General features: G+C 36.2%; 1 long non-coding RNA gene across 1 annotated transcript; it reads left to right on the top strand.

The window, feature by feature from the left end:
* Window positions 1-8,046: 8,046 nt before the first annotated feature.
* Window positions 8,047-11,054, top strand: LOC126710113 (uncharacterized). Its single transcript, XR_007649578.1, has 2 exons — window positions 8,047-8,137; window positions 10,538-11,054. It is a non-coding gene; the product is annotated as an uncharacterized LOC126710113 (long non-coding RNA).
* Window positions 11,055-14,278: the final 3,224 nt, after the last annotated feature.

Raw genomic sequence — 14,278 nt, 5'->3', positions numbered from 1 at the left:
GATGAGTTGGACTCCATGTGTGCTAGGTTTTGGTGGGGCCAGGTTGGGGAGGAAAGGAAAATTCACTGGAAAAGTTGGAGTTTTTTAACACAGCCAAAAAAAGAGGGCGGAATGGGATTCAGAGATTTAAAATCTTTTAATTTAGCTATGCTAGCAAAACAGGGTTGGAGGTTGTTACAGGATAAAGGCTCTTTGTTGTATAGGTGTTTTAAAGCCAAATATTTTCCGCGGTGTGATTTTCTTGATGCTATGGATTGCCAAAATAGCTCTTATGTTTGGAAAAGTTTGTTAGCAGCTCAACCAATATTGAAGAAAGGGTGTTATTGGAGAGTAGGAAATGGGGCTTCAATTCGTGTGCTTAAAGATTGCTGGCTACCAAACCATCCAACAAAAAAAATATTGTTTCCACCTGAGGAGGAAATTTGGGAATGGAGAGTATCTGATTTAGTTGATTGGCAGACTCATCAGTGGGATAGAGAAAGAATAATGGCCATGTTTCATCAGTTTGATGCAGAAGCGATTCTTCAAGTTCCTTTAAGTAGGCGGGTTGCTCAGGATGGGTTGGTTTGGTCTTTTACAAAAAGAGGCAGATATACTGTCCGGTCTGGGTATTTTGTGGCAAAACAATTAAGGAAGGATGAGTTAAATGATGGGGAGTCGTCAGAGCACAGAGCACTTGGGTCCCTTTGGTCACGTCTATGGAAAGCAGCTGTTCCTAGCAAGATAAAGATTTTTTCATGGAGGGCTTGTCTTAATATTCTGCCCACACAAGATAATCTTATTCGACGAAGGGTGATGGAGAATGCACGTTGTTGTCTCTGTCATCAAGAAACTGAAACGGTTCTGCATGTTCTTTGGAGTTGTGGCGCGGCGCAAGATGTTTGGGCTGGGAGCTTGGGTAGACTTCAGAAATCTGGTACAGCACAGAACGATTTTTTGCAGTTGGTCACAGGTCTTCTGATGAAGCTTTCCGATGAGGAATGGAATCTGTTCTGGGTTACTTGTTGGCTGATATGGCACCAGAGGAATACGGTTATCCATGGAGGGGTTTTCCAGCATCCCTCAAGATCAGCCCAACGTGCAGTTGATTATTTGAAGGAGTATTCGATTGCACAAGACTCCTTGTATGTGCCTATCCCGAATCATGGTCCGGTACAGCAGACATGGCAGCCTCCACCAGAAACGTTTTTCAAGCTGAACTTCGACGGTGCTTGCTTTGATGAGGGTGCTGCATCAGGTTATGGGGCAGTGATTAGGAATGAAAAGGGTGACGTCATGGCTGCTTTAGCGGTTCGAGGAGGCGCTGTGCGTGACAGTGAGGAGGTGGAAGTGATGGCGTGCCGTAAAGTGCTTGAGTTTGCCATTGATGCGGGTTTCACAGAGATAGTACTGGAAGGCGATAATGCTGTGGTGATGAAGATGATTACTCAGGCCCAACCAGACCTTTCACGTCTTGGCTTAATCTACGAAGATATCTGGTGTTTGGCTGCAGGGTTCAGGTCCATCTCTTATAATTGTATTAGGCGTAGTGCTAATGGTGTTGCTCATTCTTTGGCTAGGTTTGCTAGATTAATTGACAATGAAATTGTTTGGCTGGAGGAGGATCCTCCACCTGCTGTGGATGCTTTGTATTTGGATTCTTCTTTTCTTAATTAATGATATTGGTTCCGGTTTCAAAAAAAAAAATACACTTTCATATGAAGTAAACTCCAGTAACAAAACGACGAAACTAGAAACATAAGGGGTTGTTTGGATTTTTAGAGGCTATTTGGATGGCTTGTTTTCATAACTCAATTTTCTATTTCCATAACTCAAAAATGGTGGGACCCGTAGTTAGAAGTCCGTTTGGCTGCACGATAACTCTGTTTCCATCACTCAATTCTCTGATTTTTTAGTTATGAGTTATGGAAACTGAAAACACATTTTGGTTGTTTTCAATTTCCATCACTCATAACTCAATGGCATTTTTGTAATTAAACACACATGGGACCCACTAGTCATAACTCAGCCGCAACTTTTGACCAATCTACCTTTTTTTTTCCTTTCTTCTCCTAGTTCAGTCTTCAGTTCTTTCTTCTTTTTTCTTTTTCTTTTTTTTTTCCTTCTTCTTTCACTGGGTTCGATCTTCAGTTTTGGGTTTCTCCTTCTTTTTTTTTTCTTCTTTCACTAGGTTCGGTCTTTAGTTCTTTTTTTCTTTTTTTTCTTCTTCTTTCACTGGGTTCGGGTTTTTGGGTTTCCTTTTTTTTTTTTTTTTCACACCCAGTGAAAAAAAAAAAAAAAAAAAAAAAAAAAAAAAAAAAAAAAACTGCACCAAGTGACAGGTATGAGGCCCACAAACAGTGTGAAAAATATTGAGTGATGAGTAATGAGTGATGGTGTCAAACGGGTAGGGAATTTTAAGTGATGAGTGATGAGTGACGGAAATTGAGTGATGAAAAAAAATGATCCAAACAGCCTTTCTATCACCCATAACTCTGTTTCTATCACCCATAACTCAAAAATAGTGGGTCCCACTGCTGAGTAGTTTGTTTGGATGTGTTTTCAGTTTTTCTTTCCATCACTCAATTCTTTGATTTTTTTTTTTTTTTTTTTTTTGTAATGAGTTATGGAAACTAAAAACACATTTTAGGTGTTTTCAAGTTATGAAAACAGAATTATGATGACATTTTGGTAAATACACACATATTTAAGGGACTTGCAGCATGTAAGTAGTCAAATCCGGTCTTCTTCTTCTTCTTTTTTCCTTTCAAGCTGGGAGGTCTTCTTCTTCTTCTTCTTTTTCTTTTTCCTTTCACGCTGGGTTTGGTCTAGTCTTCTTCATCTTCTTCTTCTTTTTCTTCTTTTCTTTCCTTTTCGCATTGGGTTTTTTTTTTTTTTTTCTTCACGTTGGGTCTGGGCTTAGTTTCTCTATTCTTCTCTTCTTCTTCTTCTTCTTCTTCTTCTTCTTTTTTTTTTTTTTTTTTTTTTTCACTGGGTTCGGTGAGTTTAGGTATTGAGGGTTGAAGGAAAAAAAATAAAAAATAAAAAATAAAAGCTGCACCAAGTCAATCCATGGGTCCCACAAAAAGTAAAATTTTTTGAGTTATCAAAATTGGAAACAAGTGCCAAACATGACACCTTAGGAAGTTGTGGTATTTTCTACGATAAGTGATGAATTATAGAATGATGAGTGATAAGTGATGAAAATTGAGTGAGGAGTGGAGTGATGGTTTTTTAAAAACCAAACAGCCCCTTAGACGTGACAATTTTATTAGGTAGATTGTCTTGAAGTTAACGAACCGCTCCGGTTTTGTCACACTAACACATATTATATAATATAATTTTGTTTCTAACAAAAAATATAATATAATATTGTAGGGATAAAGGTCCAGAATAATATGTTGGATCTTGGACTTTTGTCTGAGGACGCTAAATAGTCTGAGGAGGGGCAAATAGTCATTTAGGGTCCCAATTTAAAGTCTCATGAGTAAGAAACGAATGGAAAGTAGTCCGAGGGGGAATTACTCCTCGGATGTGGCGTGTGCAGCTCAAATATGTATTCCAGCAAGTAAAATGACCCTCCAAGAAGCTGCAATGATAGGAACATGCTTTATGAACATACAAGAAGGAAGGAAGCCCAAAAATATCTAGGGGAAAACTGCTGCCACCACATTAAATGCATTGCAGCTACTTTTCTAGTTGAATTTATGTGGAGAAGACCTCTAAACAGTGTTACCTTGGCTACCACAACTCACAGAAAGTTAGAGAGGGTGTCTGATAGGACAAGTACTCAAGTGGAGGTTCAAATGATCAACAAGTGTGGAATCAAGATGTTCCACAAGGAGCTATATAATGTGAGAGACCCTCCATGAGAAAAGGATCGGAAAAAGAGAGAAAGAAGATTGTAGCAATTTAAATTGTCTTTGTATTCAATTGTGATCAATATATACAAGTGTGACCTCCTTGGACTGAAAGTCTCATTAAGGCCTAGTTTTTCGACCCACTCTCTACAAATTTATTGTATTGGGCTCATTGGGCCAATATTCCATACGTTTTGGGCTTGGACTGTAAGTCGAGACCCTACAAATATAATTCATGTTCTCTCCAAATATATAATTCTCTATGCTTTACATTTGCGATGAAACTCTTTTTTATTTTATTTTTAAATTTAGTGTTATAATTTTCTATTCAATTATAGCCACATCAAAATTCTATAAACACTTCATCTATTTGATAGTTGACTTCATACTTCTTTAGTTGTTTTGGTTCGTCAAAATTCTATAACCTGAGTTTTTGACCTAGAAAAAATTAAGATTATTTTATTAAAATGTATAAAAAGAAAAAAAAAATAAAAGAAATAGAAAGGAATCAAAATATCGATCATAAACCTAACCCAAAGTAAATTTAAATGAGGAAAGGAAGAAAGGAACAATAAAATTAAAAAAAATAAAAATTGCCTTGAGTAAGATTTATGTAATTTCATTTGTTCCAAGATAAAAAAAACTAAAAGAAGCAAAATAGCCCACAAACCATACAGAGAAAGGAGATGTTATCAGTTTTTAAATATTAGTAAAATTTTGTATCTACCTTCTTTTTTTCTTTTTCTTTTTTAATAAGAAAATTTTGTATTTAACTTATGTCAATATTTTGATATTTGAATTGAAAGTTGAAACACGTTAAAATAAATGATGTTTTGTTTTATTATATAGAATTGAACCTGTGTAAGGAAAAAAAAAAAGAGATTTTATAACCTAAAACTTAAGATTTTAAAACTTAATAATTTTACGTAGATAAGTGAAAAGGAGTAATGAACAACCGGAAATTTTTTTAAATAATCTAATAAAAACTACATGGATTATGGGATAAGGATAAGGTTTTTAAAATCTAACTTAATGTGTGTGGAGTCATGGGCCCAGATCATACAATTGGGTTTTGGGCTTTGGTCGAGAGCGTGAGTTCTGAGTCCGAGGAGGAATATCTCCTTGGATAAGCTAAACATAGATCGGGTATAGATCCTAATGATCAAAATGACCTTCCAGGAAGCTCTAGTGATAGGGACATGTGCCATAAACGTATGTGAGAGTGCCTTTTTTGTGACACTCAGGCCCAAGGATCCCGGGCCTAAATAAAAGGGGTCTGATGAACCGGGCCTTAACTCACCGCAGCTAACGAGCTGTTTAAGAATCAAGTGGAATACAGGGGATGCTCCTGATGATATATAAAAAAAATGACAAGCAAGGATATTCGTATCGAAGAATGTCAAAAAATTAACAAGGTAGATTCAGAAGGAAAGAAAACAGGATTAGCAAAGCGATAAAAAATTAATGCTGAGGGGATCCTGGGAAATATGAAGCATGTTTCATTAATACATTATCTGTTTGATTACAGAAAGCTCACTAGGACGTGATACAAGGTTCAATCAATCTCAAAAATTACAGTCTTGAATGACTATTTCAACTTTCAAAACTTGCAAAGTTTGATTCTCTTTGAATCCGAGTATGTGCAATAGTGGCTTTTACAGGATACCGGGAAGCAATGTTTGTTTTTCTCTTAGTATTTTCTCTTCACCACAAATTTTTCTGATAGTTTTTCTAGAAAATCTCTTCTTTTTTGTGTTTCTCCCTTTTTTCGCTGCCCCTCCTTCACGACCCATCCCTTCCTTTTATAATGGAGTTTGTGGTCTTCCCGGGGAACCGTTGGTTCCCTTGTTTTACCCTTTTGCAAACAGAGCAAGTCCTGTTCCCATCATCTCGGTAAATCCCATTTCCCTTTTTTCTCATTCTTTCCTTCTTTCAGCTCTGATACTTTTGAAAGTTCCTGGTTGGCCATCTTCTTTGGGATGTGCTGAGGTATGCCCTTCTCGGCATCCCTGTTTCTGGCGTTTTCCACTTTTCCCTTTTCTTTCCCATCTGGGCGGAATCATGTTCTGCCAACTTGAAAGCCGCTTGTTATCATTCTTTCTTTTATGCTTCTCCGTTCTGGTTTCCCGAGGCTTTTTCTGTCTGTGCCATGAGAGGTCGCTAGGTTCTACTGGCGCTTGCGTTCTTTTTTGCTTTTGTTTCTTGTTTTCTTCTTCTGTCTTTTTTCTTTCGAGCTGTCCTAGTCTTCCTTTGTCTTTGTGCCTGAAGGGATCCGCGCCTCTTGATGGTCCCTGAGGATCCTTGCTTCTTATCCCTTGCCGTGGTTCTCTTTTTTTTTTGAATGCTTCTTCGTCTGGGCCTCAAGATCCCCTGGGCCTTTTTATTCCTTCATGAGTTTCCTGCATCTGCTACTTTGGGCTTAGCTTAATTTTTCCTTTTGGGCTTGACTTATTCTTTTGGGCTTCCTTCACTATGATCCTTTTTAGACCTCAACAACGTACAAATAAGATGGGAACACAAAAATATCTAAGGAAAAACTGCTACCACCCCAGAAGACTTCTAGAGGGGGCTGATGGGACAAGTATCAGTGTAAACCATCAACTGTCCACGTGTAGGGTTAAGATGAAGGAGAGATGTGGTATAAATGAGGGTAGAGACCCCAGAGAATGAGAAAAAGAAAAGAGGGAGAGAAAGCGCTGTAGCAATCTCAACAACTCCTGTAACCATTGTTATCCAATACATACTAGAAGAGAGCTCCTCGGATTGTGCCGAGGATGTTTGATTGTCTTGGAAACTCATTATAACTAGTATCCCATTCACTTAAACCTAGTTCTTCTACACACTCTCTACAAATTCATTGTTTTGGGCCTAGGATCAAATCTAGTCCTTACAATGTGTATTTTTTTTTTTTTTTTTTTTTTTTTTTGATAGAATTTTTCTGGGAAGCTTTTTACTTAACGTGGGTTTTGTTTTTGTTTTTGGGATAAGTAAAGTTGTTTCAAAAACATGGATTAGTGAAAGAATGGTCCTATTTTGTAGGCATGTATTTTTATTGGGTTGTCCCAAATTTTTTCCTTACTTAAACTTAGGGTGTAAGGGTATTTTTTAATCAGATAAAAGTCCAGTCTAAGAAATGAAATTTTACGAAGAATATTATGACGTTATTGATCTTATTCCTAAAAGGACAAAACTTAGGTGCAATACTGTATGTGCTGTTTCTCAGGTTTCCCCTTTAAGATTTAGTCATGTGGCTACTTCACTAAAAAGTACACTTCCATCCTATATGAGGGAAACCTAAAAAACAACACCTAAGAGCACTTACAGCAATGGAGCTAAGAGCACTAGCATTGAAAAATGCTAAAGTCATATTTAAGGCATTTTTGACATTTTAGAGGATAAAAACACTTGCATCAAACAATGCTAAATCACACTATTGCAAAATTTTTTGCAATAGTGCTACAGTACAATTCTAAACTTAGGATTGTACTGTAGCACAATGGTAAAAGGAAAAAATATATTTTATTCCCTCCGAAATGAAACACTCCACAATCACGGTACTTCAGTGCTCTTCTCTCTCTTCTTTGTTCTGTTTCTCAATCAGCTCTCTCCTCTCTTCAGCTCTCTCTTCTCTTCAGACCCAAACGGCATACTCCTCCCAACATCACACACCATGTGGATTCGCTGAAGCTCAACCGATTCACCCTCACCCATCTCCATTGCCGACGCTTCACACGGCGTCTCATCTTAGACCCATCTCCAAATCCCTTTACCGATTCACCCTCATCTCCAAATCCCTTTACCGATTCACCCTCACCCTCAACCTCAACCGATTTAATCAGACCCATCTCCAAATCCCTTTACCGATTCACCCTCACCCTCAACCTCAACCGATTTAATCAGACCCATCTCCAAATCCCTTTACCGATTCACCCTCACCCTCACTCATCTCATAAACCCAACACTCTAGATAGTACCCATTTAACTCTTCACTCCATCACTCTCTCTTCAAACCGATACTCAAGGTTCAACTAAGCTCCGCCGGTGTGGGGGATTCAGCTCCATTGGTGTTGGTGCTAACTGTAAGGTGGGTTTTGATAATGTATTAGAGTTTTTTTGTTTGTGTTTCTTTTCTCTCTCTGCAAGAAAAAGAGGGATTCAGCTTGTGTTTGTGTTTGGGTTTTGATCAAAATATTGTTGTTGATGTTTGCAAAGATTCAACCTCATCAACGAGGGGTTTTCGCTCTCTGGCACGGGATTAGCATCATCAAAAAATTTGCTCAGGTTCATCTTCCATACCAGTAAGTTTCCCTCTCTATCTATTTCTCTCGCTTCTCTCTTTTTACTTTGTTTCTGTTCCCCTTTGGATGGATGAAATGGGAATATTCCTGATAATTTTGTCATTAAAGTAACTGAATTTGTATAGAGGTTAAGGCATGCTTTGTATTGGACCTTAGCAATGCGTTAAGCTGAATTTTTTATATAAGTTTTTAGTTTAACTGGGAAAGAATGAAAATTTAGTAGGTGGGTATGGTTCAGGATACTGTTGTTAATTTGTAGATACTAAAATGGGAACTTTTTGACAAGTTTGTGATAAAAATAACTGATATTTGTATGGAAAGGTCTGAAGAAAAAAGATGTAACTGAATTTTGAATAGATGTTAGGGCACGCTCTGTTTTGGAGCTTAACTCTGTGTTGAGCTTAATTTTGGATAACAGCTGTTTCTATTGAATTGGGAAAGGATTAAAAATTAGTGGTTGGATATGGTTCAGACTAGCATTGTAAATTTTTAGATGCTAAAATGGAAATAATTCCGGCAATTTTGTGATAAAAGTAACTAAACTTGTTTAGGGGTTAGGGCACACTTTCTTTTGGAGCCTTTTTATTTTTATATTTATAGTTTTTTGATAAGCAGAAATACGGGTTGGAGGCTTAGAGCTTTGCTCTTTGTTGAGCTGAATTTTGGATATAGTAAGCTTGTAGTTGAATTGGGAAAGGGTGGCAAATTAGTGGTTGGATATGGTTTAGGATGATTTTGTTAAGATTTGGATTCCGAAATGAAAATATTTCTGACAATTTTCTGATAAAAGTAACTGAATTTGCTAGGGATGGTATTTGGGGCTGATTTTCATTGGAGTCATCATGAATAATGGTGATGATCTCTTTTTCTAAAACTGTGAAATATCTGATAGAAAACTGAGTTAGCTGTTTGGAAATCCAATGTAGAACAAAAGGACTTCAATTATGTTAGAGATATATATTATTTGATGTCAACTGGTCCAGGTCAAAGTCAACAGTCAAAGTGCTCACGGGTCAGATCCGGGTGGTCCGGGTCGGGTCGGTCCGGGTCAACGACGTGGTGCTGACGAGACGACACTGCTGACGTGGCTGATGACGTGTCGCTGACGTGTACTAGGGCTGACGTGGCCGTGCTTGCGTGGCTGCTGACGTGGATAGATGACGTCATCCGGTGACGTCAGATGACGTCAGCTGAAGTTTTCCGGCGCGTGGAATGCACGTGACAGCGTCACCGACGCGTGGAGGAGAAGCCAGAAACCCAGGTGGCGCGTGGAGGCGCGTGCAGCGGCCGTTGAAGACGATATTTCTTCCGTAGGTAGATCGGTGGTCGACATGGCCGATTGGACGGCGCGTGTGGCCAATAAGACGATCTGAAGTAATGAATCTGTGACGGCGCGTGGGAATTTTCCGGAGGCTTCTGCGGCGCGTGGGGGCGCGTGGAAAGGATTTTGGTGACCGGATTTCTGGGTTTTGGTCACGAGAGATCTTGGAACAAGTCTGTGGTGTTGGTTTCATCAGGCGAGGCTTGGATTTGCACAGATCTGAGATTGATGTCACGGGTTTGCTTGAGTTAATGGATCTTGGACACAGCACTGCGCCACGGTGGCTGCGAGATGCCGTGGAGTCTAGATCCAGCAGACAAGCATGTGTGACTTCTGTTGGCGATGTGCACATGAGAATCTTCTTTGTTTGCTAGAGATATTTGTTTGATGCCAAGAACGGAGTTTGGCTCTGATACCATGTTAAATATATTAGCAACGCGATGTGATATACCATGTTGTGTATGCTAGAGTGTATGCGGAAGATGAAGCATAGAATAAGAAGGAACACTGAGAACACGAGGGTTACGTGGTTCAGCCTTGACGACCTACGTCCACGGAGGAATCCCTTAAGGGCTACATCTTTATTGTATGAGAGTGTAGTACAATAATGTCCTGTGTTACAATGAACCCTAACATGAGTATATATAGGTGACTAAACCCTAGACTAATAGACTTCTAGTACAAGTAGGAGACTTGACTTACACACAAAGTAGAATTAGGGTTGGGCCTATTACATTGGGCTAATATGAATAATATATATCTCTAACAAATTAAAATTTGTATAATGTTTCTTTTTGTTTTGTGCATGTAAGATTTTACTTTTATTTTAGTGTCTTAGATCTGGTTGCATTTGGGTCCTCAAAGTTAGATGGTCTGGTGGTTTGGGTGTATCTATTTGGTGCCTGTTAACTACTTATCTCCGGCTGAATTCGATAGTTTTGTTGCCGCATATTATGGATATTTTTTTATCTTATGATACATGTTTCTTTTATATTTTTGGTCTCTTATATTTTGTGATCCTATCATCTTAAAATTTCTTTAACTTATGTGTTTGTTTCTCGTATGATATTTGCTTTCAGGTCACAGAAAATGGTAAACAAGAGCGTCACTTGGTTGCAACAGTGGGAAAGTTCAGTGTGATATGGGACTTCCAGCAGGTGAAAAACAGTGCTCATGCATGCTACAGGAATCAGCAAGGCCTTAAAAGCTGTTATTGTTACAAGATTGTGTTGAAGGATGAGTCTATTATTGAGAGTCGGTTCATGCATGACAAGTTTGCCATTAGTGACTCCCCAGAAGCTCCACTGGTGGTTGCTACCCCTATGAAAGTTAGCTCTATCAGCCTCTCCGGCAAGCGACAACATTGATAAATTATATTTATTTACATAATTGAGTTATTTTCCAAGTTGTGTGCGTCCAAGGTTGCTTTCTTCTGTATATGTATTTGTTTTTTTTTAGCTCTCTTGTAGTTGTTCTTGGCTTCTGCTTGTACTTAAATGAATTCTTTTCACTCTGTTATAAATTTTAATAGTGTTTCTTGACTGATAGAAACTTTAGTTATTGTAAATGGTGTGATTCACATTATACTTGTGAGAAGATTGGTGTGGTTTACATTTATACCTGTTAAAACTTTTGTGTGATCTCAATAATTGTTGCAAGAGATTTGACGTTGTGAGCATTGATTGTGGCTGTCATAAAGTTACAGTGGTAGTTGTTCCTTGTTTTCTACCAGCATGTACTAGTCTCCTCATGAGTTTCCAGCGTATTATAAAATCAGATCAGGTATTCAATGAAAATTATCAAATGCATCTTGGCTAGTTGGTGAAGAAAGTGAACTGAACCTTTTGTTGATTGTGAATCTCTTGATCACATGATTTGAAGTCACAGATCAAGTTATATTATGAAAATTTTCTTACTTGCGTGGAGAGTAACATGCTATTTATTTTATTTAGTCATATGTTGGGTTTCTATTTCTTCAGAGAAGAAGCAATGTGTGAACTGGCTAAAGTCTGGAAAAAAAATTATAGTTGGAAAGCCCAGGAAAATGTTACCGTTGGAATAGATCCCTAACTAAAAAAAAGTGATGATGTGAAAAAAATAATAAAGAAAGATTAAAAAATAATATTTTAATGAAAAAGTAAAATAATAGAGTTTTTGGATGTAGGGTGTATTGTAAAATGGTATGGTATAATTGATAAAGTAACTTTTTGAGATGGTAAAATAGGATAGCATAGCATTCTTTGATGTTGATGCTCTAAATAGCTAAATAGCTATATAGCTATTTTAGTTCCACCAAAATACAAAAATGGCTCTACAGCATAATTTGGGTACTTGTTCCGTTGGGTTTTGAGGGTGGATCCAAGGCACCATAATTTGGAGGTTGTATTTGTTTTGGTTTTGATGTGGTTGTGGTGGATGTTTTTATTATTATTTTAATGAGTTTTTATTATTATTTTAATCAAATAGCTAAAAATATAGCTCTATTGCTGTAAAGTATGAAGAGGTAAAATAGATAAAGTGACTTTTATATGTGCCAAATAACTAAATTTTTAGCTCCACTATTGCGGATGCTCTAAGTACTGTATCTAAATTTTACTCATTCCTAAAATATTGTAGGAAAAGTTTATTTATTCTTGGATATGGTATTTTTGACCTTTAGAAAAGTCCATATCAAAAAGGAATCTTGTTATATATAATATAGCCTAAAGTATTATTATTTTTATAAGTAAGACTTAGGTATAATACTTAGGTGTTGTTCCTTAAGTTCCCCTTTTAAGATTCTGCCATGTAGATTTTTTTTCATGGGAAAGAAGAATATTTTTTTCTCAGTGGGTTTCGTGGATGTGGGTGTTTCCGATGGTGAGTGCAGTGGTGGCTAGTCTGGTTCGACGGTGGTCTGGGTTTGATGGTGGTTTTTGTGCCTCTTTTGGTCTTGGTTTGACGGTGGTTTGGGTTTGATGTGTGACGGTAGTCTGGGTTTGATGGTGGGGTGCTAGCTCAACACTCTTGGTCTGAAAATCAAGCTTAAATTTGTTGGGTTTTAAGGGTGGATCCAAGGCACCATAATCTGGAGGTTGTATTTGTTTTGGTTCTGACGTGGTTGTGGTGGATATTTTTATTATTATTTTAATGAGTTTTTTTTATTATTTTAATCAAATAGCTAAAAATATAGCTCCATTGTTGTAGAGTATGAAGAGGTAAAATAAATAAAGTGACTTTTATATGTGCCGAATAGCTAAATTTTTAACTCCACTACTGTGGATGCTCTAAGTACTGTACCTAAATTTTACTCTTTCCTAAAATATTGTAGGAAAAGTTTATTGATTCTTGGATATGGTATTTTTGACCTTTAGAAAAATCCATATAAAAAAGGAATCCTGTTATATATAATATAGTATAAAGTATTATTATTATTATAAGTAAGACTTAGGTACAATACTTAGGTGCTGTTCCTTGAATTCCTCTTTTAAGATTCTGCCATGTAGATTTTTTCTCATGGGAAAGAAGAGAGTATTTTTTAGTTAAGTAGCCACATGGCTAAATCTTAAGATGAGAACTTAAGGAACAACACCTAAAGTATTGTACCTAAATTTTATCCTATTATTATTATTATTATTATTATTATTATCACTCCAATCATTTTTAATCAAAAAGGCAATAGCATATTATTACTAGAAGTGTCATGTTAAGACATGTTTTAAGGACAACTGTAAATAAACAATTTTAATAAAATTTTGACACTGTTTTTATGGGAAATATGAAAAGTTGTCAAAACATTAATTACTTATTATATTTTCTCATAAAAATTTTCAAAAAATAGTTCATTAACAAATGCTCTTAGGACATCCATTAACAGTTCCTTTAATAAAATCATCCACCAACTTATTATTAAAAAAAAAAAAGTAATTTATGTATCTAGTTCCTATAATTTACAACACATAATGATTTAGTCCTTAACCTTTCAATATTGTGTTAATTTAGTCTCTGTCGTTATTTCTTAGATGAAAATTGCTGATGTGGCAAGCGGCCAAAATATAAAATTAGTTTATTGTTATATTAACATAAACTAATTTTTTATTTTGGTTGTTTGCCACGTTAGCAATTTCCATTAAAGAGATAACAAAATAGATTAAATTGACATAATATTAAAAAGTTATGGACCAAATTGACACAATTAAAAGGTTATGAATAAAATTGAAATACGGTGTAAATGATTGGGTCATATACAAAGTTTACAAAAAAAAAAAAAAACCTTTTTTTTTTTTTGGCTCTTGCACAGTATATCCTCAAGGCTTTCAAAATATAAAATTAGTTTATTGTCATATTAACGTAAACTAATTTTTTATTTTGGTCGTTTGCTATGTTAGCAATTTTCATTAAAGAGATAACAATATAGATTAAATTGACACAATATTAAAAAGTTACAGACTAAATTGACACAATTAAAAGGTTATGGATAAAATTAAAATACGGTGTAAATGATTGGGTCATATACAAAGTTTACAAAACAAAAAAAAAAAAAAAACACCCATACATCTCTTTTTTTTTTTTTTTTGGCTTTCGCACAGTGTATCTTCAAGGTTTTCAAAATGTAAAATTAGTTTATTTTCCTATCAACGTAAACTAATTTTTTATTTTGGTCGTTTGTCACGTTAGCAATTTCCATTAAAGAGATAACAATATAGATTAAATTGACACAATATTAAAAAGCTATGGATCAAATTGACACAATTAAAAAGTTTTGGATAATATTAAAATACTGCGTAAATGATTGGGTCATATACAAAGTTTACCCCCAAAAAAAAAAAAAAAAAAACCAT

Source organism: Quercus robur, chromosome 12 (genome assembly GCF_932294415.1).
Source record: "Quercus robur chromosome 12, dhQueRobu3.1, whole genome shotgun sequence".
Lineage (NCBI taxonomy): Eukaryota > Viridiplantae > Streptophyta > Magnoliopsida > Fagales > Fagaceae > Quercus > Quercus robur.
This window is presented reverse-complemented; position numbering and strand designations above follow the sequence as displayed.